Source organism: Dunckerocampus dactyliophorus, chromosome 9 (genome assembly GCF_027744805.1).
Source record: "Dunckerocampus dactyliophorus isolate RoL2022-P2 chromosome 9, RoL_Ddac_1.1, whole genome shotgun sequence".
In the NCBI taxonomy this organism is placed as follows: Eukaryota; Metazoa; Chordata; class Actinopteri; order Syngnathiformes; family Syngnathidae; genus Dunckerocampus; species Dunckerocampus dactyliophorus.
Window position 1 is genome coordinate 10,420,127 of NC_072827.1, and position 27,199 is coordinate 10,447,325.

The window sequence follows — 27,199 nt, forward strand, 5'->3', positions numbered from 1 at the left end:
AATAAACCCTCTACAAACTTCACTGAGACATACATTTGTAACTAAAACCAAAACAACACTTCTTCCTTATTTTTAAGACGTCTCGTACATTCTACACACGTCTATGGCGTCTACCTAGCTAACAGGTGGACCACTAGCTAACACCGTAATAAGCCGTAAAAAAGTGCATGATGAAAAGAAATACGGGGGTGTGACTCATCCAGTCATTACGGTAGCTGCTGCTGCTGCTGGTGTTGTCTGACTGACTGACTGAGCGAGCCGGTGTTGCTTTGGAGGACGCTGCGCCGAACAGGTAAAAACAGAGTCCTTTTTTTTTTCAACACTTGAAATACCCGATTCGTTAATTGTGACTGAAAAAGCAAATTAAACATAAATCCATCAGAGGGGCTCATTTGAATCACCTTCTGACAGACGTCCACAGGAGAGGCTGAGGTGCTTGAGGTTCTTGCTAGGTCGGAGTGTCTCTCTTTTTAATCATCATTGGAGTGTGATTCAGGCACATTTGAATCTAATAGCGTATAGCGCTTCCACCTCATTGTATGGGAATCACGCTTGTTTAACAGAATGAATGAATGAATGGTTTGGCTGCGGGAGAATCTCTGCATTGGACCTCATTAAGCCCATAACGGATGCTGCAGGAACTTGACTTGTGGTAAGCCTTTATTTATTAACAATTATTTTACCTTGTATATGAATATAAAATATCCTGTAGGTGAGTGTCATGTTGTGAAAGGGTCACACAAATATGTAAGTCATGTTTGACGTCATGTAGGTGGTTTTGTGATATAAATCAAACAATCTGCATTGAAAAAGCATAATAATGGCATGCAGGTCTCCTACTGTGCAGTTTATTCATGTCTTATCTCCATAAAGGGACTGATTATTGATTTCTCTGTGTCCACTGGCCTGCAGTGAATGGAGTCACTGTTAAAGCCTGATGCCTTCACAATGATGTTGCCATGTATTAAGTCATAGGCAGACAGGCAATGGGCCCCGCCTTACTGTAAGGGACTGGGCCTATGTGTCTATCCAGTGGCATGATGGGAATGTAAAGCACATAAGCGGATCTAAGTGTTGATGCATGCTTATTTAACGTCTTGTAGTGTTACGCTGTAATATTTTAGTCCCACTGTTGTTATGCATAAGATTGAAACAAGGATATTATAAACATTATAATAGGCGTGATGCCTGTGTTTATAATAACATGTCTGTTCTGTACGTCACTTTTTGCTCAAGCTGAAAAAACAAATGTCAAAGTAATGCTTGGGTGGCAACGGTACCTGTGCCAATGAATCACCGCCTGTGTCGTGGGCGCAATACAGTAGGAGGGGGATTGACTGTCAGTCAGATACCAGAGAGAAGATGAATAAGAAGTGCGCTTCTCTTATAACGCAGCGTCGTCTTCACCTTGTTGTCCTTGCAGAAGCATTAAATGATCTCATCCCATGGTGTACCTGATGAGGTTTTGGTTGACGGCAGTTGTCCATCAAGAAGCCAACAGATTGTAAAGCATTTTCGACACAAGATATCAGAGGTCAGACTGGTAGCCTTGTGTTCCTTTTTTAGCTGACCTTGCAAGGAATGTTGGACTATATCAAAGCGAGAACCATTTTGATCATCAAGCCTATGCATAAAGTCACAATTTAATTCACCCTTGTGCATGACGGAACTCAGTTTTGGCCCTGAAATGCAGTTTGCTGAGTTAAATCTGTTCATTTGTACCTGCTAAATGCTTCAAAAATGTATTCTAACACTCGCTCACACAAACGAAAATAGCCGCAGGGGCATACATATGTAATTTTGATGCGTAAACACGACACTTGCTCGAGAACCAGCTACAGCGTGTGGCGGCGGCAGCGGAAGAGTACACTACGTGCTCAATATTGACTTTGCTTGCCTCAATTGTTCGACTGTCGTGACAGATGACGAGAAACTGGTCGATCAACAATCTGTTTATGGCAAAAACAAAACAAGCACACCAAAACAACATCAGCAAACTCAAATGTCCTCTCTGCACTCACCCACATACACACATTCAGGACTCATGTCATGTTCACGGCTTCACTGAGTGTCGGAAATCCATCCATCCTTCCATTTCCTGTGCCGCTTGTCCTCACTAGGGTGTGCTGGAGCCTATCCCAGCTGTCTTCGGTCGAGAGGAAGGGTACATCCTGGACTGGTCGGCAGCTAATCGCATGGCACGACAACCATTCGCATGCACATTCATTTGGACAATTTAGAGTCTCCAATTAACTGTTTACGGACCAAAATTAATTTTAAAAAAAAATATCGATATTAACCACCTTTAGAGGTGGTTAACCAGAGGTTAACTAACCAGAGGACCACCTATATTTGCCACCTAAATTTTTAGCTTGTACCTGAGAGCTGTATTGTTTTTGAATGATTGTTTTTAGGGTCAGAAGTCAGATTTTTATTTTTCTATGCTCTTGATTCAGTTTTGTTTGTGAACTATACCTTTTTACATGTTCCTTTAGGAATACCCCAAAAGAAGAACAATCCGGTAAGAGGAGGAAACTGCTAGTCATGTAAGCCAGCAGAAAGTCCTAAAGTAAACGCTGTCTCCAAACATGCAATGCTTTTAAAATAGAAAATGAAAACCAACTGGGAGCGTGACATGTAACCAGTGAAGGGGGAGGCTGGTGCAAGTGGATGATCGCTCGTGCCCGTCTTTTAGCTTCATCTGCAGACGTCCTCCCAATATTTTGCACAGAAAGCAAAAAGGGTGAACCCCAGTGGACGCTCAGCCTGTAAAGTTTGGGAAATAACCATGAACGCTCGCCCCCCCCCAATTGGATAACTGTCCTAATTGACTTTGTTACGTGTGTGTGACTACATTGCTGTGATTCTAAGTAGATTAGTGATTGAGACGAGTTTGAGTTGTCATTAGGAAAACGTATCAGTCCGCTGTAAGACCACTCACTAACTCTTGATACGATATTATTGCGGTATGTTGACAACAATCACAATCGCAAAGCATTGCACAGCGGCCTAGTTGTTAGCATGTTGGACGCACAGTCAGGAGATCGAGGGTTTGAATCTCTGGGCATCTCTTTGTGGCATATGCATGTTCTCCCCATGTGTGCGGGGGGTTTCTCCGGGTACTCCCCTGTATCCCACAAATATGCATGTTAAGTTAATTGGAAATTCTTAATTATCCATAAGTGCAAATGTGAGTGTGAATGGTTGTTGTGTATATGTGCCCTGCGATTGACTGGCGACCAGTCTGGAGTGTATCCCGCCACTTGCCCGAAGTCAGCTGGGATAGTCTTCCGGTCATCCATCACCCTGAGAGGACAAGCGGTATAGAAAATGGATAGATGATATGAGTAGCTCTGGTGGTACGGGGGTTCTGTTTATTGGTGTATTTTTTTTTTTTAAACAAAAATACGATTAGAGATTTATACATCAAATAATTGCCGTGGTTGTATAATGGTACCCACTGCTGCATCTGGTGTCAAAACTAAGGCAAAGAACTCATGCGACCGATTGTGGGGAAACGGACAACAGCATAAAGGAAAGAACTGTAACTGTGTTTTTTCCCACTATTCTTAAAATTACCGATCACATGTTTTGATGCTAAAAAACTGTAAGTCAGCTTCACACATATTCTCATTCATCCAGGTCATTGTTTTCTCAGGGCGTTGAATTGATCCCAGAAGGACTGTTAATGGTGTCGTAGAAGAATTTCCACCTCTCTTAATCAGTTCTTGCTCAAAGACTAGATAGGACAGCTCTCGTCATTTTTGATTTGGTCCTACCATTTAGAAGATAAATACTTTGGATCCTGCACCGTCCCTTCAGCTTGGAGCTGTCCTAGACATGCTTTAAAACTGACTGAATGAAAGGTAACTGTTCAGACACAATTCCCTATTTTCCATATCGGTAGCTGTGTTACCAGATGCTTTGTCGAGTGCGGAAGACACTGAACCTGCCGACGATCAGTGGGGATTCACTACGCATCTTTTCCTCGATATCCTCGGAAGATGAATTATTCCTGCATTGTTTTGAAGTGTTTCGAGCATTTTGGGAAGTGAGACGTTTCTCTTTCAGTTACGTAATCACCGCTGACACCTACACGTGTGCAAAACCAAACAGAGAAGAGATAAGGGGAATAAAGCAATATCCTGTCAGACGCATTGCAAGTATTGTCTTTAATATGGTAATAATGTACCTGTGGAGTCACATTTTAGCATTGGGTTTGTCGGTATCGTTTAACAGGTCAATCCATTTACTTTTACATCTCTTAGTACTATTTTTAACCCATTACGCCCCCTTTGTTGCAATTGATGCATGAGATCATTGATCCATTCCAACATGCCTTTATGTTTGTGTCTTTCTTTAGCAGACTGCTGGTTGACTCCCCAGGGAAGAACGGAAGCATCTTCCTTTTTAAGGCTTTAATCTCGGATCATCTGGTCTTGCCAAACCCTATTTTGGTGACACCAGGTCACATGGGACGTATGACAACTCATTTCTCTAATGGTTTTGAACATACAGTATATATCCTATATATGTATTTTCAGGAGAGATGAAGTTTTCGGGAAAATCTCAGGCATCTTTATAGATAATGGCAGCTAATGTGGGATTTGTACACCATGATAATTGATTAAAGCTGGGTTTCTTAAGTACCATGAGCCTAATTCAATCACTACACTATAAAAAGGGTGCTGCAACTACCGATGTGTTCCTGAAATAATGAGATTCTGCAAAGCACAAATGAGCCTGACGCATCCTGAACAGTGTTAGTTGACTACTAACCTTGCAAGACTCTACACTCAGTCTGCACTTCTATTCAACATTTGATGCAACATTCTGCTTACTTTGTGCACATTGCCATGGCTCAGGTCGTAGAATGGTGGTCACCCAACCTGACGGTCGCTGGGTCGATCCTCAGTCACTGAATAGATTTCAGCACATTTCTGGGATATTTCAACATTCATTCTGCATTTCAGTTCAGCTTCAGCATTCACATGCAATTTCTACATGGAGTTATATAATTGCATGCAACATTCTGCATATTTTGTGCATGGTGGCCTGGCTCAGGTCATAGAGTGGTGGTCTCCCACCCTTATGGTTACTGCTTCAATCCTCACTTGCTGAATAGATTTCAATACATTTCTGGGATATTTCAGTTCAGCTTCAGCATTCATGTGCAATTTCTTTTGAAATTGCTTCATCTAGTTGTCATGGCAACAAAAATACAGCAGACCCCTGCATATTTGGGATTCAGCATTCTCAATCCCCCCAAATTAATGGATTTTATTTTTTTTATCAAAACATTTTTCTTACCTGTGGGGAAACCCACCATTTGTCCTAATAATGTCCATAATTAGGCCATTTAATGATAGAAAACACATCTCATTTGCCCTACATTGGTGACGGTTGAGTTGCACAGAAAGCAGTCAGAGACAAACTTGACCTTGTTTAGGAAGTATTCTTTATATGCAGTGAATCCGTTTGATATTTACACTCTTACTCATACATCACAAACCAACAGGGGCTTATCAACAACCCAAATGCCTCCCTCACTCACGGTGCAACAAAAAATAACCCGCAGGGCATGCTGCTGGGAAGACCATGCAAGGCAGGTTTTAAGTTAGTATAAAATAGTATTGTTTTGCATGTATACTAGTGCGTACGCATTCATCTGTGTGGTGCAGTTACATTGTGTGTTCCATATGTGTTATTTTTGGTTGCACCGCGAGTGAGGGAAACGGTGAGATTAGAGTGTCATATAAATAGTAGTATTATATGTCGAGTTGTGGAAGTTGCAGGATTACGAAAAGAGACAATGAGACTGCTTGTAAACACTCACACGCAGTACAGGTTCATTGCAAATACGTGTGTATGTGGTATTTTTTTATTTGACCAAGAGGAATGTGCAGAAATATGCTCACTGCATACTGTACTGTAGGCAAGAACTTTCCCTTCAAAGCCTTTATTTGAATACTAATGGTTTTTGAACAGTTTTCTATAAACTGTTCACCTCACTTGCTTTGTTAAATTAATTAAAACTATCACGCTCCCCACTGTGAAACATTGACGTGTGCATTACTCGGTGTGTCTGTTCCAAAACATTTTCGATTCTTCCATTAGGTTGATTTAAAATGTTCAGTTGCTGTTAAATCAGTGTATTAAGGTGTACTTTCTTTCTCCCATTGCAAGGCATTTACCCATTTGGTACCCCCACCTACTGTTCAACCTCTCCCCCATACACACATACACACAAACACACTGTACGCTCACACAAACGCACAGCCTCCAATCCATGCATCTCTTGTCAGCAGGCTCTCGCTCTCTTTGATTTGCTCGTTGCAGTGTTCTGCTGTGTTGCAGCACATTGTTTTATGTGCCTTCATCTCGTTTTCAGGAGCTGCGACGCAGATGAGTGAAGGAATCCAGTATTAAGAAGCTTTTTTTTTTTCCTGATAATAGTAAATAGGAAAAAACATGGCTAAATTGGTATAATTGTTTTCATACATGGTAAACCCTAAGTGCTTGCTTTTGGTCAGCTGGTGCAGTAGTCTCTGCCAGTGTTGCTTCCATGACAACCTGGCACCAGTAATCTTATTTCAATGTCAATGCATAGGTAGAGAGCAAGCTCCAAAGTCCAGCACCCAGAAAGTCTTACAGTTTGGAAGTTGGCTAGAATTTCAAATATGAACACACAGAGCCCAGAGTCAAACTGAGATCAATGAGCATTTTGTGATGCCACCACAGAAGTGATAGCAAAGAGGAGAAGTGTGATGAACACAGTTGAACCTGGGGGTGTGATACACAAGTCTCTGTCCTTCCTGTTTAGCACAATATTATATAAAAAGAAAAATGAGGAGCGGAGAATTATAAATGGGGGAAAAAAATGGAATACAGTGTTCCCTTGTTTATCACGGAAGATAGGTTCCAAAAATACCCGGCGATAAGTGAAATCTGCAAAGTACTTAATTTTTAATTTTTTTGCAATTATATGTTTTAAAGGGGACCTACTATTCTTTTCCTCTTTTCTGGCCTGTAAATGTTGTTACAATGTTGTATCCTCATGTTAAACGATGCCAACGCGTCAGATAATGAGGTTTGCACATTTGGAAGTTGGACCTGAAAGCAGTTTTGGACGGCTCTGCACGCTGTGTTTTACAGAGTTTGTTTTTTTTAACACCGAGTTCCATTGACGTCAACGCAACCCTGACTTCCTTATATTGGCATGCCCAGCACCCTCGCTCTGCTTTGCTCTGTTCACGGTGTTAGCACGTTGAGCAATGGTTCCCAGGAAATGTTTGTTCGGGTGTGTCTGAAGAGGCAAATACCAAGCAGAAGTGGTTGGAGTTGCGGATTCCTGGACAGCAAGACAAAAATATGCTCATCTGTCAACGGCACTTCACACGGGACTGTTTTGTGAACACGGGCCAATACAAAGCTGGACCATTCACCTGTTTCTGAAGTCCGACGCCTTTCCAACCTTACTTGGACGTGTTGAAGAGTCAGAAGAGCAAGCTGTAAGTAACAATTTATCAGTGTCCTAACTGGCGCCACGACAAGGTCCTGCAAGCAGTGACAGATACCATCTGCACCGCCATCAGCTCAAGCAAGGCACAAAATCCCACAAAGCACTCCATCGCTTTTGTTCGCGCTGGTGAGAAGCCTCAGCCCCGTCCAAGGGCGCAGGGAGTGCTTCTCTCTACAGCAAGAGACTGGCAGCTCCTGGTCGACCTAGGAAGGCAGCTGAAGTTCCTGGACATCATTACCCAGACCACACTCAGGCCAGACGTCCTGATGTCCGGGGCTACCAAGCAGGTGGTGATCTTGGAGTTGACAGTCCCTTGGGAAGACAGGATGGAAGAGGCACAAGAGAGGAAGAGAGCCAAGTATGCATCTCTGGTGGAGGAATGTCGGAGGCAGGGATGGAAGGCCCGCTGCGAGCCTGTGGAAGTAGGCTGCAGGGGCTTTGCAGGGCAATCCCTGTATCGGGTCCTGGGTCTCTTTGGGATCTGTGGGCAGCAGAAACAAAGAGCCATCAAGATTATCTTGGAAACTGCTGAGGAAGCTTCCAGGTGGCTCTGGATAAAAAGGGGTGAGGAGTGGCGGAGTTTTGCTACCTCGACACGAGTCGGGGGCTGATCATCCCCGGCTGGGTTGCCTGGAAGAGGGTGTCTGGACCTAAGACCTGAAACACCCGATGACGCCAGGTCCGTTCACTGATGATGTGTCGTCTAGGTTGCACCTCAAGGTGTATTATATCACTTATTTTGTCATCGGACAAAAGGGGTTCGGCAGCTGTCTGGAAGTCCTCGGGAGCGCTTGGGAGTGTGACCAATCACAGCAGAGTGGGCTCAGCGGAAGGCGTACCTGGAGGAGGGCTGGGGGTGGAGTAAATTACACAGACCGTTTGGCAAGAAACACTGCAGGAAGAGGTGCAGAGTCTGGAAGAAGAAAGCTTTCTGTGTGGGTTATTGTGTGTAGCTGCTCTATAGGAGTCCAGAACTCAATACAAAGGCCTGAAAATGTAGTCTAATTGGTCCCCTTAACGGCTGTAAAACCCCTCATCATACACTTTATACACTTTTCTCAGACTGGCATTAACATTTTCTCACATTTCTTTCTTGTTTAAACACTCTCAAAGTTAAAGTTTCATTTGAATTTTAATGATCAACCTGCTAGATTTGACACAAAATTATTAACTGAGTCATGTACAGTATATGTCACTCCTCTGACCGTGCCTCGTCCTGGCGCCATTCGGCTGTAGTGTTTTTGTATTCTTGCTAAAGCATATTGTTCCTGATGTTGTATTTTATTCCTCCTCCTTGTCCTCCATGAACCGAAGATTCATTTACAGTATTGCATAATGACGCCCTAGGACCGATACCTATTATTAGTAGTTAAGGACGGCGACGGCCGATATTACTTTGCAGTAAACTTGTAAAAATTGGCGCAAAGATGTTGAAGAACACAAATGCTTAACTTTGTTTAACTGCCTCAAGCATGTTTATTTAACCAAATTAATAGAAAAATAGCTCCAGAATAGCATGGTGTTCCTAGACTCAGAAGCATCTCTTAGAACAGAGATTCTTAACCATGGGGCCGCAGCTTACGCTTGGGCTGCCAGTGCCAACTAGAGGGCCGCAATACACTTTTTAGTTCTGCACCTGTGGACCTCGAGGGCCGCATGCTGTTATCTGTGAGACAGTCAGTTGCAATACTGCCTCCCACCATTGGTGGCAGTGATACATCAGTCACTTGTTAGGGACACTTAACAAGAAGCCAGAAGCCAGAAGAAGACATTCAACTAGCAGTTTTTAAAAAGAAAAAAATGAAGGTGAAACTAAGGACAAACCCCTTCAAAAGACGATTTTTTTCAGGAAATACAATCCAGACTTGCTCAAGTACGGCTTTGTGAATGTAGGCTGAGCCCAGAGCGCAGTGTGTGGAATGCGACTTAGCGCTGTCCAACGAAGCTCTGAAGCCGTCCAAGCTAAAGTGGCATCTCGAGACCAAACATCCGACGCTCGTGGAAAAGCCGGTGGAATTCTTCGAATGTTTAGCCACTCCAAATGTGCCAGCCGCGTAGCACAACTCACTATCGCGGACGAGTTGGTTCTGCCTGCCACAGTTATGTGCCGTGAGATGATTGGAGAGGCCGCTGCAAAGAAGCTGCTGACCATCACACTTTCAAACGACACTGTGAGTCACCGTGAGTTGTTCCTAAATATGTTCTTGTAGTACATTTTTTCCACAAGTGCATCTTGTATGTGTAGATTTGGTGAATGGTAAATAAATGTTTCGTGACGATCACATTGTGTCATTTAGTTTATTTGACAAGGTTTTAGCTTGTTAATTGCAAGTGGATTTGATTGTATTTGTTCAATAGAAATCAAACCAAGAACAAGATCAATTTCATGTGTTAATATTTGAATGGGGCCCTGCGACTGGCTGGCGACCAGTCCAGGGTGCACCCCGCCTCTCGTCTAAAGTCAGCTGGGATCCAGCATACCCCCACGACCTTATTGAGGATAACTGGTGTAGATGAATGGATGGATATTTGAATGGAAGGCTGAATTGAATTTCTTACTCTGTCTCACAATCGCAGACTGTTTCCACATTGATATTACCAACAGCAGTGATTCACAGACATATCTGGAGGTACTACGAGCTAGTAAAGCTGCCACTTGTGTTTACTCCGCTCTTAACATTGTTGTAGTCTTCAGCTGTAGAGTTTTTCATGTGACTTTCACGCAAATGCACACTATTCTCCACATTACATACATTCTCCCCATTGCTAATGCACAGTCTGCTGAGCCTTTAGAACTAATGTTATGCTACGCTAACCAGCCTCCACATTGGTGTGCTTTCCTCCATTAAAACAAGTTAATTGAGTTTTTTTACGCGCTCTCTCTCAACCACACACATGCTTTTACTATCATGGATTGTTTAAGACTGTCGACATTATCAGCAGCCTTCTTTCAAGTAATTCACAGACATGTCGGGAGGTACTACGAGTGAGCAGAGCTGCCGCTAATGTTTACTCCGCTCTTACGTTATTCTGCTGTTCACTGTAACATTAGTAGTAGATGTGAGATGTAGAGCACTGGGAATTTTATTGCAATTTTGCAAGAGTTTTCTGCGTTTACCTTGACGTGTGTTTGCTCTCAGGACATTATCCACGCGAGAAAACTTCCATCTCAGCCGTGTGTGTGTCTTTGTGAAGACAGCGTCTACTTCAGATTGGCTCTGCTATTAATGCATGCTGTGGCTTGCTTAACCAATCAGATGGCGCTGTGGGTGGGGAATCCGGAGACAGAAGTCGCAGAAATATATGTGAAATAACAGTTTTAAATAGATTTCTTGATATCGGCCTGTCGGATTTAAATAAAGGCCGATACCGATATATATCAACAGCCCCCCCACATATTTAAGCAAATTTGACATATTTTTTCCCTAAATTAAAGGCATATGCAACAATGGACAAGCGTCAGCACGCAGTGATACGAACGGAGAGAAAATAACGCAGAGCGATTGAGAGGTCTGACTTTTTTGTGGCCAACAGTTTTGTGATGCAAATGCATTGGTTTTGAACACGTATAGTTTTGAGAAGCAAAATGCTTTACTTATGTGTTAACACGTAAGAGTGTTGCATAACCCACGGCAAGATAAAACTCAACTCTGAACTGCTGATGTCACTTCCTGTCTGTCCCCCACGCACCTCCCCTAGAAGAGTCTTACATGTATTTATGTTTTAAATGGCTTCTTTTCTCTTATGTCTAATATGAGTTGTACTAGTGTAAAGGTGACTATAGGGGTGTTATTTCATGTCTAGAGGGCTTCTATAGAAGGTTTTGCATTCTCTAATTGCAAAAATATTTAATTTACAAATAAAAAAATTCTACTTTGTGGAAATTCACTTATCACGGTCGTTATGGAACCAGTTAACCACTATAAACGGGGGATTACTGGATGCAGTAATACATGTAAGATGTATGGCATAGATGTACCACTGTTACAAAGCCCACAGTTTAGGATTTTATATGTCACTGAAGACATTTTTTTAAAAAGTTTGTTTGGCTACGGTAGCACTAGTTTCGACAGTCAGTCTTGTCTCAGAACTTGCAGTGAGGTGAACACAAGTTTATATATGATGGTAAGAAAGTAGTTACTGGAATTACAACAGGCAAGCATAGTGGGTTAATGTAGACACGGCTTGCGGAAATGTCTTCTCTAGCCTTTAGCGCTGGCCTGATGACCAGGCTAAAGGCTACACCTTGACTCAAATTCCATCTGTTCATCCATCACCTGGATTGTGTCGTTAGTGAACAATGGCAATTGAAGAGAGAAGGGCAGGGTTCTGGAGATGAATCCATCCATGCATCTTCTATGCCCCTTATCCTCACTAGGGCCTATCCCCGCTGACTTCGGGCGAGAGGCGGGGTACGTCCTGGACTGGCACATACAGTATAGAGAAAAAAAACATTCACTCTCACATTCATACCTATGGACAATTTAGAGTCGCCAATTAACCTAACATGCAATGTGGGAGGAAACCAGAGTACCCGGAGAAAACCGACACACGCACGGGTAGAACATGCAAACGAACATGCCCAACGGAGATTCGAACCCAGATCTTCCCGATCTCCTAACTGTGTGGCCAACATGCTAACCACTATTTCACCGTGAAAGAGCCGGAGCTAATCTAATAACCTAATCTACTGTAATCTAATAATTACTTTTATTGCTATGTTGATCGGCTGGACGAGCCACGTGTAAAAAAAAATATATATATACATTTTTATGGGCGTCTCAATTACGTGTGGTTTCTCGCTATTTGCATGTGGTCTCATATCGTATTCACCTGAAAGAGCAGGGGTCTACTGTAGTGGTATTCCTTTTATATGTAAGGCAATCACCCACACATCATGGCCCAAAATGAAAGAGGAGGAGCAGGATAGAATATACGTCATTGAAAATAACGGTTGTGAGTGCTTGCTTGCTGACTCTCCAGGAACTATTCAGAAACAATTGCTGTTTTGACTGTCCCGATTGTGGTTTTACACACTTGATGATTTTTCAGGAACAAGGACAAATACATGACTGGGTAGATCAAGGTTGGGGAGGGGTATCAGTCATGATGCCTCTGTCAATCTTGGCAATCAACATCTGTGAAAAACTATCCATTCCTCTGATATGAACATTTTCTGAATCAGCTAAAGCCACTATTAGTTGCCATGGAGACTGAGTTGGGGCGTTGCTAAGGAAACTGAGAGGCCACTCATCACCACGCACAGCAGGCTTCAGTGCTCCCTCGAGCCAACCGGTATAATAATACAAATACACAAGACGTACGCGCACAGTGAATGTCAATAAATATGTTCCTATAATGTGGGCTTTGCATAGGGTATTTGTGCTGTTGATTTTTTTTTTTTTAAATAAACAGAGTGATGGTGTTGTTGGCATTGTCTTGACACTGGGGGGAGGGGGTGCATTAACAATTAATCAGTCGATTTAAAGGGATTTATTGTCGCTTACACCCTGAGAAATGTGTTTTGTACATTCTGATGAAAAAAGGATCATAGAGTAGCATTTAAAGCTGGAGATTAACAGAATGGACTGCACCATTCTTTGGAATTTCATTGAAGAACCCTCACACAGTTGAGTCAGTGAAAATGGGGAGGATAATCACTTGGAAAATCTAAAATGAGTGTCTAAATCACGTGAGCCAACCAATTAAGGATCCTGCTTTTCTCCCAGAGGAGCTAATTACCAATCAGCATAGTCTTTAGAGGTCAGATTAGTTGCATGCATAGCAGAATTCGGTAATAGTGCAATTTCATTTGCCTAAGCACGACTGTCACAATGGCTCTTGATAAGTTTATATTGCATGTCAGTTGCAGTGCTTCCTTGTTTATTCTGCATGAACAAACACCTCTTTTATGCGTTGTAAAATGTCAGTGAACTTGCCCATAATGCATTGGGACTGTTCACATCTACTCATGGAAGATCTTTCATATTGTAGATTGCTATGTGTGGCTTTTTGACATACACACATACACAGTGGACATTGGAAATGTTGGAAATGATGCAATGGATTTATTATTAGGGCTGTCAAAAATAACACGGTAACAAAGTTATTTTATTAATTACAGTAATTTCCGGACTATAAACCGCTACTTATTTCACACGCTTTGAACCCTGCGGCTTAAACAATGATGCGGCTAATTTATGTCTGAAAGAAATACCGAAACAGAAAGTAGTGAATTTCTGCAATAGAAGCTAATAGACGCTAATCACATGTTTTGAAGTGTTACACAGCGATCGTGTTTTGATCCGACAAATCATAAGTAAGTTTAATCAAGTGTAGATTTACTACAGCCTCTGCTTGGACTGCTTGAACCAGCTGTTGAACTCAAATGTAAAAAAAAAATGTCTCACTTCTCACCGGAGCTAACGAGTGAAGCTGGGAACACAGAGTGTTGGTAGGATTGCAAGGTTTATATTGTGTCTTTCTGTGTAAATATCCCATGTTACAACATGGACATCTGGTGACCGGTGCAGAGTGTACCCAGCCTCTTGCCCAAAAGTCAGCTGGGATAGTCTCCAGTATACCCCTGCGACCCTAGTGAGGACAAGCGGCATAGAAAATGGATGGATGTACAACATGCACATGTGTGGCTTATAGACAAGTGCAGCCTATACTTGTATATGTACATTAACATGTTTACTGTAATTAATGCATGCACATCATGGTAAGACACACCTCTCTGTTATGACGGAGGCAAGTGTCACGTCTCCCTCAGATGTATACTCTTGTGTGACACGCTTATTTTAGCTTTATTTCTACCTGAATTCATCACCACTTCAACGTGCAAACACGTCACTCCGGCGCGCTCCCAACTTCAATACAACAAAAACAGGTCATAGCAGCCCTAAAATGTATGTAATCGTGTCCTGTCATTTATTAGTTATTAGTTAATAAAATACAGTGAAAATGGGTATATTTCAGACATATGTGCCAAAGGTGATTAATCATGATTAATTAATTTATAAAATGCATATAAAAATATATATTTTTTTGTTATTGACAGCCGTAACTATTATATTTTTATTCTATCGAAAGATTCATCTGCACACTTTCTCTTCCCTTTAACCACAATAGGTTTATGACGTTATTAATCACACTGACATTGTGATGGACAATTTTAATCAGTAAAACACGATTAATCATTCATGAAAATGACTTTTGGCTGCAGCTCAATTTTCCAGAAGCTATGCACGTAATAGTAATTGGAGCAACAGGATGGGATTCAGTGCTCCCTCAGGAAATAGCATCTATATTACTGTGGTGCAAAATAGTACACGCAAGAGGATGATGGTGTGCTGGTGCTTGCTTAATAAGCAAGGTTAAAACTGGTAGTGTTGAATGAGACACTCTTGCGTTATACAGTTTGCATGGTCAGCTACAAGATGCATTATTGTTAAACACTTTTTTTTTTTTTTACCAAGTTTTTGACCACTTCAATAAGTATAGGGCAAGCAGTGCAAATGTTTTTGGGCACGAATCTGCTTGGTTGTGAGGATTGAAAGGGAGATACATCACACATCCCTCAGACAATCAATGCGCTCAGCACCCAAAGTGTACTCTTATACTGCCTAGAACCAACCTCATTTATAAAACGGTGCGTGGGTTCCATCCCAAAACGTTGCTTACTTACAAACCTTTATTTTGTGGTGTCACGATTGGGCGTCACTGATTCTGGAAACTGATCCACGCATGGGTGAAAGAATGTGCAGGAATGGGCATTTTTCTATAAATACCATCATGTGCGGTGAAAGGTGCGTATGCACATAACACCCCGTGCGGTGAAAGATGTGTACGCACATATTAACCCTGCTGATGCAACTTTTTTGTGCACTGCAACTTTTACAGATGAGGCCGCCTGCTCAGTCATATTTGATGGAGTGGAAACTTAAGCATGTGTACTTGTACTGCATTTTTTTTCAGGAACCAAAGAAAGAGCCAGTTACACTTTTTATTGACACTATTTCTATTTCTAACGTCACCGACGTGCAAGAATTGATAAGAATAGACTAACATATTAATGGTATAGATGAACATACACAATGGTGTGAAAAAGTGTTTGCCCCTTCCTGATTTCAATTTTGTTTACATGTCACACTTGAATATTTCAGATCATCAAACAAATGTACATATTAGTCAATGACAACACAATTGAACACAAAATGCGGTTTTTAAATGAAATTTGTTGTTACATTTGTTTGTTTGTTTTAGGGAGAAAAAAATCCAAACTTACATGGCTGTGTATGAAAAAGTGATTGTCCCCTAAACGTAATAATAACTTGTTGGGCCACCCTTAGCAGCAACAACTGCAATCAAGCGATACTTGCAATGAGTCTCTTACAGCGCTGTGGAGGAATTTTGGCCCACTCATCTTTGCAGAATTGTTGTAATTCAGCCACATTTTTGAGGCCTTTTTAAGGTCAGGCCACAGCATCTCTTCAGTCATTCTTCAGTCATTCAGAGGTGGACTTGTTGGTGTGTTTTTGGGTCTTTGTCCTGCTGCAGAACCCATGTTCGTGTCAGCTTGAGGTCATGAACCGATGGCTGGACATTCTCCTTCAGGATTTTTTGGTAGACAGCAGAATTCATGGTTCCATTTATCACAGCAAGTCGTCCAGGTCCTGAAGTAGCAAAACAGCCCCCCGACCATCACACTACCACCACCATATTTTACTGTTGGTATGATGATCTTTTTCTGAAATGCGGTGTTACTTTTACGCCAGATGTAATGGGACACACACCAAAAACATTTGTTGGATGATCTGAAACATTTAAGTGTGACAAACATTCAAAAAAAAAAGGAAGAGGGCAAACACTTTTTCACACCAATGAATATAGAAAAAGATATGTCATCAGTGTTAGGAATGATTAGTAATTTAAACACTGTTGTATTGGCTCACTGTTTTACATCCCCCCCGATGGTTGTCTCTGTGATTCTAACACACATTGAATACAATTTGCAGTAAATCCCATATGGCCTAGGTTCCCGTACAGTTTGCGTACAGTTATCATAGGGGATACATGAATAAAAATTAAAAATGATTATTTTGTGCATTGAGAGTTTTTAATCTTGAATATTTCATTTGATTGGTGTTCCAGTCCTTGAATGGTGCAGCAGCAGTGCAGCAGTGAAAACCTGTCACTGTGAGTGGGGATTTATCGTTGGATTTATCTGTTCAGCAGCGCTCATGTGAAACAATCGAAATGTGACCATGCAAAATGTACATTGAAGGAATGACTATAAAATTAATTAACCAATGAATTGTGTTCAATATTTCAAGTTAATTAAGATTACAAGTTTTCTGCTTTTTAAGTGTGCTGGAGTAGGGGTACATGGCTTCAGGTCAAATGTCTGAAGGGGTAAGCGACTGTAAAAAGTTTGGGAACCACTGCCATATGACATTGCGTGTGAGTGCTTGTGTGTGTGTGTGTGGCCGTTACGTTGCATTACATTCAAGTGTCTGTTTGGCTGTTACATTGGTGCAATGTATGTATTTATGGACCAGTAGCGTAATCATGTCCTGTAGTACAGGACATGACAAGGACAAGAACTGTTCACTTTTCATTTATGTTTATATGAGCTGACATATTTGATTAGCGCAGCTTGTAATATGACGTCGCCCTAGTACAACGGTGTCACCTTTTGTGACATGCATTATAAGTAAAGTGTTTCACATCAGGACACACACACACACACACAAACATATAAATATTGTGTGCAGATTCATAGCCTTGCACACAAAAACAGCATAATCACTTTGTACTGTACTTTTGTACCTTTATATCAGAGTCACTGCACTTTATAAATATTTTGGATTAATTATAAATATATGTAAGACTGTATATGCATAACACATACGCACTTGGAAACTTACACATATTCAGCATTTTAGAAACATTGGTGAAATAATACTTGGCAGTGTCCATCAAAAGTGAACATTTTAATTCTTGTAAATTCCAATGCTAACACTAGAGCGGCAGCAATTAATCGATTAATCCGTGATTCTATTGCAACTATTTTGGTATTCAATTAATCGTTTTTTGATTCCAAAATGTAAATAACCTCTGATTTCAGACTCTCAACTGTGAATGCTTTTTAAATTTCCTGAGTCATCTGTGAAAGCAGACTTTTTATTTTTTGTGTTTTAGGCAAAACAAGATATTAATTACAAGATATGTTGCGAAGCAAATCACTAATTGTTTGTGTTTTGTTCATATTGATTTGGTCCGTCTAAGGCCTAACCACTTACTTTATTAATCGAAACGACAAGCTTCAGATTAATCGACTAAAAATAATTGAAAATAATTGCTAATTGCAGCTTCCCTGCGATTGGCTGGCGACCAGTCCAGGGTGTACCCCGCCTCTCGCCCAAAGGTAGCTGGGATAGGCTCCAGCATACCCCCTCAACCCTAATGAGGATAAGCGGCATAGAAAATTGATGGATGGACGTTAATTGCAGCTCTGTTCATGCAGTACAGTGCAACCTCTGTCATTATTTTGCTCCACAAATCTGTCTAAATCTGTGTTAATGAGCGCTCCCATCCACCTTACAGTTGTGCCTTAGGCTGGCCACAATAAAAGGACACTCTAAAATATGCGTTTTTAGTTGCATTTTTTTTTAAATATCCATGTTCATATGGACATGGCCCTTGATATACTACATGTATTACCTTATGTGTTGTGTGTATCAGTGGTGTTTTCCACGCTTATAGCAGCGGCAGCATCCTATGACTGCTTTTGTTCTGGGGGGCTTTCCAGCAGCAGGGGTGTGAATGTGTTTGAGCTGTCACTCTTAACAACCGTGGACGGAGCACATAGACAAACACAAACAGTATTTCGTAACTTCCCTGCTTGCCCGTAGCACAGAGGTCTCTTTAGATCCACCATTGACTTATTACTGCTCTCACCCCTCAGCCTCTACCTCATCCGCCCTCCATCTGTTCTGGAGATTTGCTGGTGCTAGGTTTATATGCACTTTGTGTGTGTGTGTGTTAAGAGAGATGCCACCTGCCACTGAACTCCCAAAGGACTAACAAGCAAATGTGTCTCCCTCTCTCTCTCTCTCTCTCTCTCTCTCTCTGTCTCGCTCTCTCTCTACCTTCTCTTCCACCCTCACCACTGCTCTTACCCTTTATCCTCTGTCACTTTTCCAGGACTCGGATGTTATCCCTTCCCCTGAGTCACGGACCATATGACAGCCAGCCAGGTGAGTCTCTTAGTCTTTTTTTAGTCATCCCAGCCTCTCACTCATTCCTCTAGCGCTCTTGCGCCATGCTTTTTCTGCATACGTTATATGCTGCTGTAGAGATGCTGTGTCACTGTGCTAGTACAAGGCACTGATAGGAACTCACTATAGGAGCTGCCGCAATCAGAAGAGACGCATTCCTTTACTCGACACTGACAACAAGGGATTTGCATGGAAATTGTGTTATATATTGTTCAGATTGCCCATCTAAATATCACAAATGGTAGCCTGTGAAACCGGAGGCGTGTGTGAGTATGTCACAGCCAAAAACAGCAATGTCGGCCCATAGCACAGCTCTAAACTTGAAGCCCATTAAAAAAAGCAGTTTCGTCCGGGACGTCAAGCGGTTGGTCTGAAAATGTTTATTGTTTCTTTAGCAAAGTGCTGTCTAGTGGCATCTAGTGGCCTGGAGTGTATAGCACAGTGGTTTCAGTTATTTTTTCAAGTCTGTGTGAACAGGGATCAGTTTGACATGGTTGTCTCTGCAGGTTCCCTAACCCGGGACCCAGTTTGTAGATGTTGAATTGTGCAGATGTAAACATGTGCTTCAGTGAAACTTTCTTAAAAAGGTATAGTTCGGATTTTTGGACATGAAATTGTATGACATCCCCATCAGCACTGCAAGCTCACTTCATCGGAGCGTCGCGGCCCTCTTGTTCACGTGTGTGTTCCACAGCGGAAGAAGATGCGAGCGTTTTCATCCCATACACAAGAATGGCGAGGCGACAGAAATATAACGCCGAGCGATTTGTGATGTCTGATTTTTTTTCCGAGGAAGCATTTTTATGATGCAAATGTATTACTCTTTTTACGCACATTGTTTTGAGAAGCCAAACGCTTTACTTAAATGACCAAGGTTGAGCGTTGAGATTAGATCGAGCGTAAATGGTCCCGCCTGTTTTGGCAGACTGTGAAGTAAAAAGTTCCTACTCAAGTATGGAAAAGTATGGAATTTGATTTGATAAATTTCCAGGTGTGGATGTATGGAAACTTGAGCATAGGAGGAAAGTTGCATTCCCTTTTACCAGCACTTCTTCATGAAACCACTGAAATAGCTTGAATGTTACCAAATGACAATGTACAAATGGTCAAATGTACGCATAACTCCATCTTCTGCGAGTAGTCACCCCTACGTAGTCAATATTCCCAAGTCCAATACCCAGTGTCACCTTACTCCCTACATCTGAAGAAAGCCACGTTGTGGAACTCCCTCCTACCAACCACGTTTCCAGAGACTCTTTGTGACGAGGCGGCTAAGCCGAGTTCTGGATTCCAAGTTGCAGAGAGCGAACACACAGCGTACAATACAATAAAAGAGTTTATGAACAAAAAGGGGCTACAGTCAAACAGGTGAGTGTAAAAATGGAAAATAAGGATTTCAGCGCAAACCCCCAAAAATATAAAAATACAAAATAGAACGAAAAGACTCAGGGCATAAGGCCAGGTAGACAAATGAAAGAAAAACACTGCCGTAGAAAAATAAAGGCAAGGAAAAACAAATGCATGGAAAAACAAGAGAGTTGCTATGAAAACAGGTAGCAGAACTAACCTTAACGAGAACAATAGCAAATAACTAGAAGATCAGGTAGGTAACGACAAGAACAAGGTAAGGGACCAGTTATGAGCCACCGGAGGAGCAGGAATGGCAGAAGATGCACGGGAGAGGAAGAAGGAATAACTGGGGCTGGTCTGCTGTTTGAAAGCAGCTGATAAAGGTCCCGGTAATTGGCCACAGGTGCGTGCAATCAGCTCAGTCAGCAAGGAAGTGTGCACTGAAACATACGGCAGACAGGCGGCAGCAGAGCGACAGACATAGAACATGACACTCTTAACATAAACTGTTTCAAGTCGGCAGCTATGTACATTTTTTTTTAACAATATTATTAGTGAATGAAATACAACTCAGCTTTTTTTAATATAAGGGCCACTTTTCTTCTATTTAATGGCACCACCAGGCCCTAGATGGACCAAATCGATATGACCCAAAACAGTTCGTGGTTTGGTCCACAATGTGTCAGAAAAAAGGCAAAAATGTTGATCACTGTTTTCCAAAGTCAAAGCTGATGAGTATGATTATCTTTGCTTAAAACACAAAGATAATATGCCTGTGAATATTCTCAATCATCCAGGGCATTGTGTTCTCAGGACTTTGAATCGCCTCATCAGTTCAAGCTCAATGGCTAGGTGAGACAAACACTAGTCTGACTAGGTAGGACAGCCCTAGTCTGATACAAAGTTGATAAGTCTGCTTTCCTGGATGTTTAACAACATTAAAAAAATATTTAAATAGATAAATAAATATTTCAGAGGATATTTACATTTTTTAAATAAAAAAGACAATTAATTGAATACCAAAATAGTTGTCGATTAATTGGATAATCGATTAATCATCAGTTAATCGATTAATTGTTGTAACTCAAATAATACACATCTATTTACTGAGTCTGGAAAAAGTATGGTATTTTGAAATGTCAGATCCGTATGAACCCTGGAATTGGGTCCATGTTCGTTAATTGTTGCACAAGTAGGTACTATACGGCGGGTGCAACATTGCCACAGCACATATATATGTGAAAGGTTAACAGGTGAACTGCTTTTTCGGCTCTGTCTGTTTTTGCATTTTTCTGGAATCAGCAATGATGAATAGTTGGGAGGAATACAATGTTCCAGCTATCAGCATGATGGACTCTGAAATGTGTTCTGACCATTTATGCATATTCCACAGAGCCAGTATCCACACAATGTGAATACCGTCATCGCATCGTTGCGGCTAAATTAATGCTTGACGTTACATGGAATAGACTCTGGGAACTGAAGCTAATTAATATTGCAATTAGTGTGAAATGTAGTGCACTATGCATTTCCATCATGACCTGTAGTTCGCCCCAGTCTACATGTCCACATTTCCTTGGCCAAGAGACTGAAAGCCAAATTACCGCTGCTGGTCACCGTTGAGTGGGGCAAAGAAGACTAAATATCAATGTAGCCTTCCTCTGTAATAAAATGATTACAATTAAGCCAACAATATTAAAAAGCTTCATGATTATCATGGCAACTTGTATTATTGAACAATACCGTGGCATCTGTCGTTGCCGTGGTGACCATAGATCACCTAGTGTAGTGGTCTGTGATGGTGGTTTTCAAAGTATGAGGTGGGCCGCCCCTGGGAGGCACCAGAGTAATTCAGGGGCGTTGTAGCTGCTTGAGAAAAATAAAGAAAAAAAACATCCTGTATATATTCTTAAAACTTGCTAAGCTCACTTCACTTATGTTGTAAAAGCACAATTAATTTAGTTCTGACGGTGGGATGACAGAGCACAATAATATATTATTCCTATATACACTCTGCATATATACCGTAAATTCCGGTGTATGTGTTTATGGTATAAGGAATAAATAAGTGATGATGAATTGATAATTGCTTGGTTATCTCCAATGAAAGGATAGAAAGCCATGGCGTGATTATGAAGGACGTCAGTTACCTTTTACAGAGTGAAGGAACAATAGTGAGAGCTGCTGATTGCCATGTTTGGTCTGTTCACAGATGTGATATAATGATTTGTCTCCCCCACTCCCATCTCTCCAGCTATCCTCGTTTATTTATTCCTTTTCTCTCTGCTTGAGCTTCCCCTCCTACACATCCCTTTTCATCTTTTTGTCGTGTTTTCATCTCACCACACTGCCAGTAAGGGTCATTCTCCATCTTCTATCTTGGCACGCCGATGTATGTTATTAAAACTCGTCATAAGCCATGGCCAATGCCACATTTAGGGGTCTTACACTACTTCAAACAGTAGGAGTACTGTGTAGAACTTTTTTCTGGGCAAAAAACAGAAAATAATCTTGGGCTTTTATTCTGAGGGAAATCGTTTTATACAGCGGGGCGTTGTCTATTCATCCTCCTATAGGTGGCAACAACGCTCTGTAGTACTATTTGAAACTCGCTGGCGTACAAAAGAAGACCAACAACGTTTTTTCGTGGTCTGATACCATTATGATATTGAGAGTGCCAGTCCTAGTGATGGTGGTGTCGGCAATAAGTTATCGTCAATCTGTTCACTATTATAGTTAATAATTTCGTTACTACTGTTACCACTAATAAGTATGACTGTTACAATATAGTTATTGTCACTGTTGATATTGTTTTGTTATTTCCATTATGGGCTTTATGATCGTCATAGACATTTGCTGATGTAGTCCTGTTGTTTGTTTCTCTTGCTTTGTTATTGTTTTTCCCTGGCAGAGAAAATCTGTTTAGCATGTAAGGGCATCTAGATCAACAATACTATCTGCTCCAATGGCTGGACAGGACAAACAAAGAATGTGCTAGTCCTATCTCTTGTTGAGCCTGACGAAGCGTTTGGTAGGACCCTATGAAATCTGTTTAATTTTTTCCCAATTTCCCAATTCTGTTTACACTCACATTTACACTTCTTTTGCCAGCATAGAGTGTGTACTTTTGTGACAGTAAATAAAATGTCCGTTCATTAAATGCAAAAATCCTTACATTTATTGATGCAATATTATCATTTTGCCTAGTATTTCAGAAACAAATGTAACTTGGCTAACTTGATCTTTTACTTTAGTCCGGTTTTAGTCAACGAAAAGTTGAAATATTTTGGTCTAGTTTTAGTTGACAAAAAACTAAAAACGTTTTATTCTGCACATCATCATGTGTTTCAGCACATCATTTTGACAACATACTTGCATGTAAAAATGGAATGGCCTAAACGATCAAACAAGCAAAACAAAAGTAGGTTTTGACATAATTTGACATACGAGAGGCCAAAAGATAGTACAGACAGAAGCTGGAGGGCTACTATTCCACCTCAGACCCTCGGCGCATGTGGGTGAGTCTTCAGCACATCACAGCGTATCGACAGAGGAGTAGCGTAGCCACGTCCAGTCAAACCACACTTCCAGACGAGCTGAATGAGTTCTATGCCCGCTTTGAGACCCAAATTCCTGACCAGCAGAGAGGGTGGCTGGACTTGGGGAGCACACAGGACTCACCTCTCTTGGTGACATCAGCTGATGTGCGCAGGGTTCTGAACAAAACAAACCCAAGAAAAGCAGCATCCCCAGACAACATCTCAGGACGTGCACTTCGGGTTTGCTCATCAGAGCTAGCTGATGTGCTTGCTGACATATTTAACCTGTCGCTTGCACAAGCATCTGTACCGACCTGCTTTAAGTCCACCACCATAGTGCCCGTACCCAAGAAGAGCAACGTGACCTGCTTGAATGACTATCGCCCTATAGCACTCACTCCTATTGTTATGAAGTGCTTAGAAAGATTAGTCATGACCCACATCAGAAAGTGTATCCCGGACACTGTGGACCCTCTACAGTTTGCATACCGCCAGAACCGGTCCACTGATGATGCAGTCAACACTGCCATCCACACAGCCCTTTCTCACCTACAGGGCCAGGACACATATGTCAGAATGCTATTTATAGACTATAGCTCTGCATTTAACACAGTCAGCCCCCACAAACTCACAGATAAGCACCCAGTATTTCCATTAAATGTATGATATTTGAGGACATTTGAGTTGAAACATTTCCACAGTTTGGGTTGCCGCTTGTCATTAAGGGGTGATAGTTGGTCTCGCACCCAAACCAGTTCAGAACCACTGGTACAGAGCAAAGTTTGTTCATGGTTAAGATGGTAAAAACTGCATATACAGTATGTTACCATCAGTCGTCACTGACAACTCTGACAAAAAGGTCCAGTTTTTCACAATTTGTAACTAAGGTAAAACTTCTGTGTAGGCTCTCAGTCGTACAGGAGTTGTCCATCGAGGAAAAGGCTTCTTGAGACGTCATCTGTACTTCTGTGTACTTCTGTACTTCTGTCCGACACCTTCTTCACAGAAGTACAGATGACGTCTCAAGAAGCCTTTTCCTTAAGGTAAAACTTGTAATGTGCATAATTCTACAGGCAGTGGCGAAATTAGTCAACCGATTTTGACACATATGCATCATTCAGACTGGATTACACCTTCATCTTATCATCTTAATCATGATAGGAATATTGTCTTCCAGATAAAAGCATGGCATGATAAAACATGTTTTCTTGTTGAAAATCATCCTTCAAGTTTTCATACCAGCAATGATACTGCAAGATCAACCACAATATCGTGCTGAATGAGACCAGGTTGTAAACTTCAGTGGCTTCCAGGCACTCCAGCGCTTTTGTTTTCAGCCAGCTCCTAAAGCTCACTTCTTATATCGATCTTCATCCTTAATGTCTGAAGACTCTCTTCATGTTTTGTGGATAAAACCTCAGGGCACTGTTTGGATACCTTGGGTGTGTGTTGTCTTTTGTGATCAAAAGTAGTTTCTCACAGCATGCTGTCATTCTCAAGAAAGAGCAGGTTAACCAGCAGATGGGTTTTAGGCTACAAGCGTAAAATATTACGCTGCATATGGATCGACTGCGCGCAATATGTCGTCATCTAAATCCTCTCAGAAGCAAATTATGGGCGTTTGGTTTGATTGAGTCGAGTATGTCTCAACCAGAAATAAAACTGGCACCATAGGCAAAGTTAAAATCTTTGTTTACTAAAATGCTTCATGAAATTCTTGTTCATTATTGTTAAATACAAGTAAAATAACATCTTGAAGGATAAACACACATACTGTACAGATCCCACTGTACCTGGCAGGTGGCTGCTGGATACTGCATGTCATCCCATGCTAGCGCCCAGCAAAGGGCTTTGGCAGCAGGCATAATAATGTGAATTGTCTTTGTGTATGTGTGCTGGGGCGACCTTCACACGTATGAAGAAAATGAACAGAAAAGTACAATCTGGAAGTAATGCTTCACTTTGTGTCAGATAGGGTCAGCATTTGAAGAATGTGTTTATAATTGTGGATGCATTAGACATGCACCACATTATACTGAGATGTGGAGATGCTCGATAATGTCTTTCTTACAGATATCGCCCAGCACTTCATTACCGATATCGATATAAACCAATACTGATGTTGGCAGCAGCCCTTCCCTGAAACTAATGTCATGTAATGTACACATTATGCTTCTTTTAATGCAGAGGTGTCCAAACTTTTTCCACCGAGGGCCACATACTGGAAAAATGAAAGGATGCAAGGGGCACTTTGACATTTTGTAATATGCTACAAAGTTATACATACAGTACAGTATCGTTTTTTTTTTAAACTGTATCTCAGCTTGATATACAGTAGGTGGAAAAGCCTTTTATTGGTATGAACTTGAGTCTTTGCTCATTTTTGCTGTAGTTTTTTATTTAAATTTTCCAACTATTTCAACTTTCTTCTTATTAATCTTCGTAAATTTTCTTTTCTTAATATTCTGACTTTATTTACATAATTTTATAACTTTTCCTCCAACCAAATTCTTTTGTTTGTTTTTATTATTTTGTTTGTTTCTCATATTAGATAAAAAAAAAAAAACTTAAAAAATTCAGCTATATGGAATTAAAATGACACTATTTTTCCTCATGTTATATTGAGTTTATTATTTTAAAATTGCACCTTTTTCCCGTTAAAATACAACTGTTTTCTTTGAATATTTTTACTTTATTCTTGTAAAATTTATTGTTTTTTCCATTTGTCTTTTTTTTTTTTTTTACTTTCCAACTATGTAAACTTTCATATTGGAAATTTTCTTCTTGTAATTATTGCTTTATTCAGACACTATATTGATTAAAACTGATTAAAATTATGACTTTTTCTTGTTGGATTCCAACTTTATTCTCTTAATATTTTCAGTATATTCTTGTAAAATTACTGCAGATTTTTCAATTTTGCTGTCTTTATTTTAGTTTAGATTATATATTAATATTATATTATAAATAAAAATGTATTCCCGTAATATTTTGACGTTATTGTCATAACATTATAACTTTTTCCGCAACCTAATTTTCCAAAAATTAAAATTTTATTTGTTGTTTTGTTTCTCACAATAATATGACTTTAAGTCTTTTTCTTTAATATTTCAACTTTATGCTACTAAAAGGAGGGGCAGTGGGGACCGTATTCATAACATCTTTTCAAGGTCGGGAGGTCTGTTAATGTCTGTTATTGGCTTAATGATGGTGCCAGCAACCCATACGTTGGTTTGTACAGATAAATAAATACATATTACAAGCTCTCAGTAGTGTTTCAAATCCGGGAGTATTTTGATGTTTTCTCAAGCTTGCATACAGTATATTAAGCATCGGCATAGGCTTGTATAATATATGTACTGTATGTTATGAAGCAAAAAGAAAGAACAGACGAGCATGGCTGTATACATGTCTTTTGTAGCATTTATTAGGATGCTCCTATAAACACTGACAAAAAATGTTACTTTTTTTCTTAAACTTTGAACCCTGCGGCTTATTCATGG

At 40.8% G+C, this 27,199-nt stretch overlaps 1 protein-coding gene across 6 annotated transcripts in view; it reads left to right on the plus strand.

Moving 5' to 3' along the window:
* The first annotated feature begins 177 nt into the window (after positions 1 to 177).
* Positions 178 to 27,199, plus strand: part of map2 (microtubule-associated protein 2) — a 94,332-nt gene continuing 67,310 nt past the window's right edge. For 5 of the 6 annotated variants that reach the window (XM_054788279.1, XM_054788281.1, XM_054788282.1 and 2 more), the window contains exons 1-2: positions 178 to 292; positions 18,734 to 18,786. The gene's annotated coding sequence lies outside the window, so the exon portion shown is untranslated. Of the gene's footprint in view, positions 293 to 429; positions 653 to 18,733; positions 18,787 to 27,199 lie in introns of those variants that run through there. The other variant, XM_054788278.1, reaches the window with a different exon arrangement.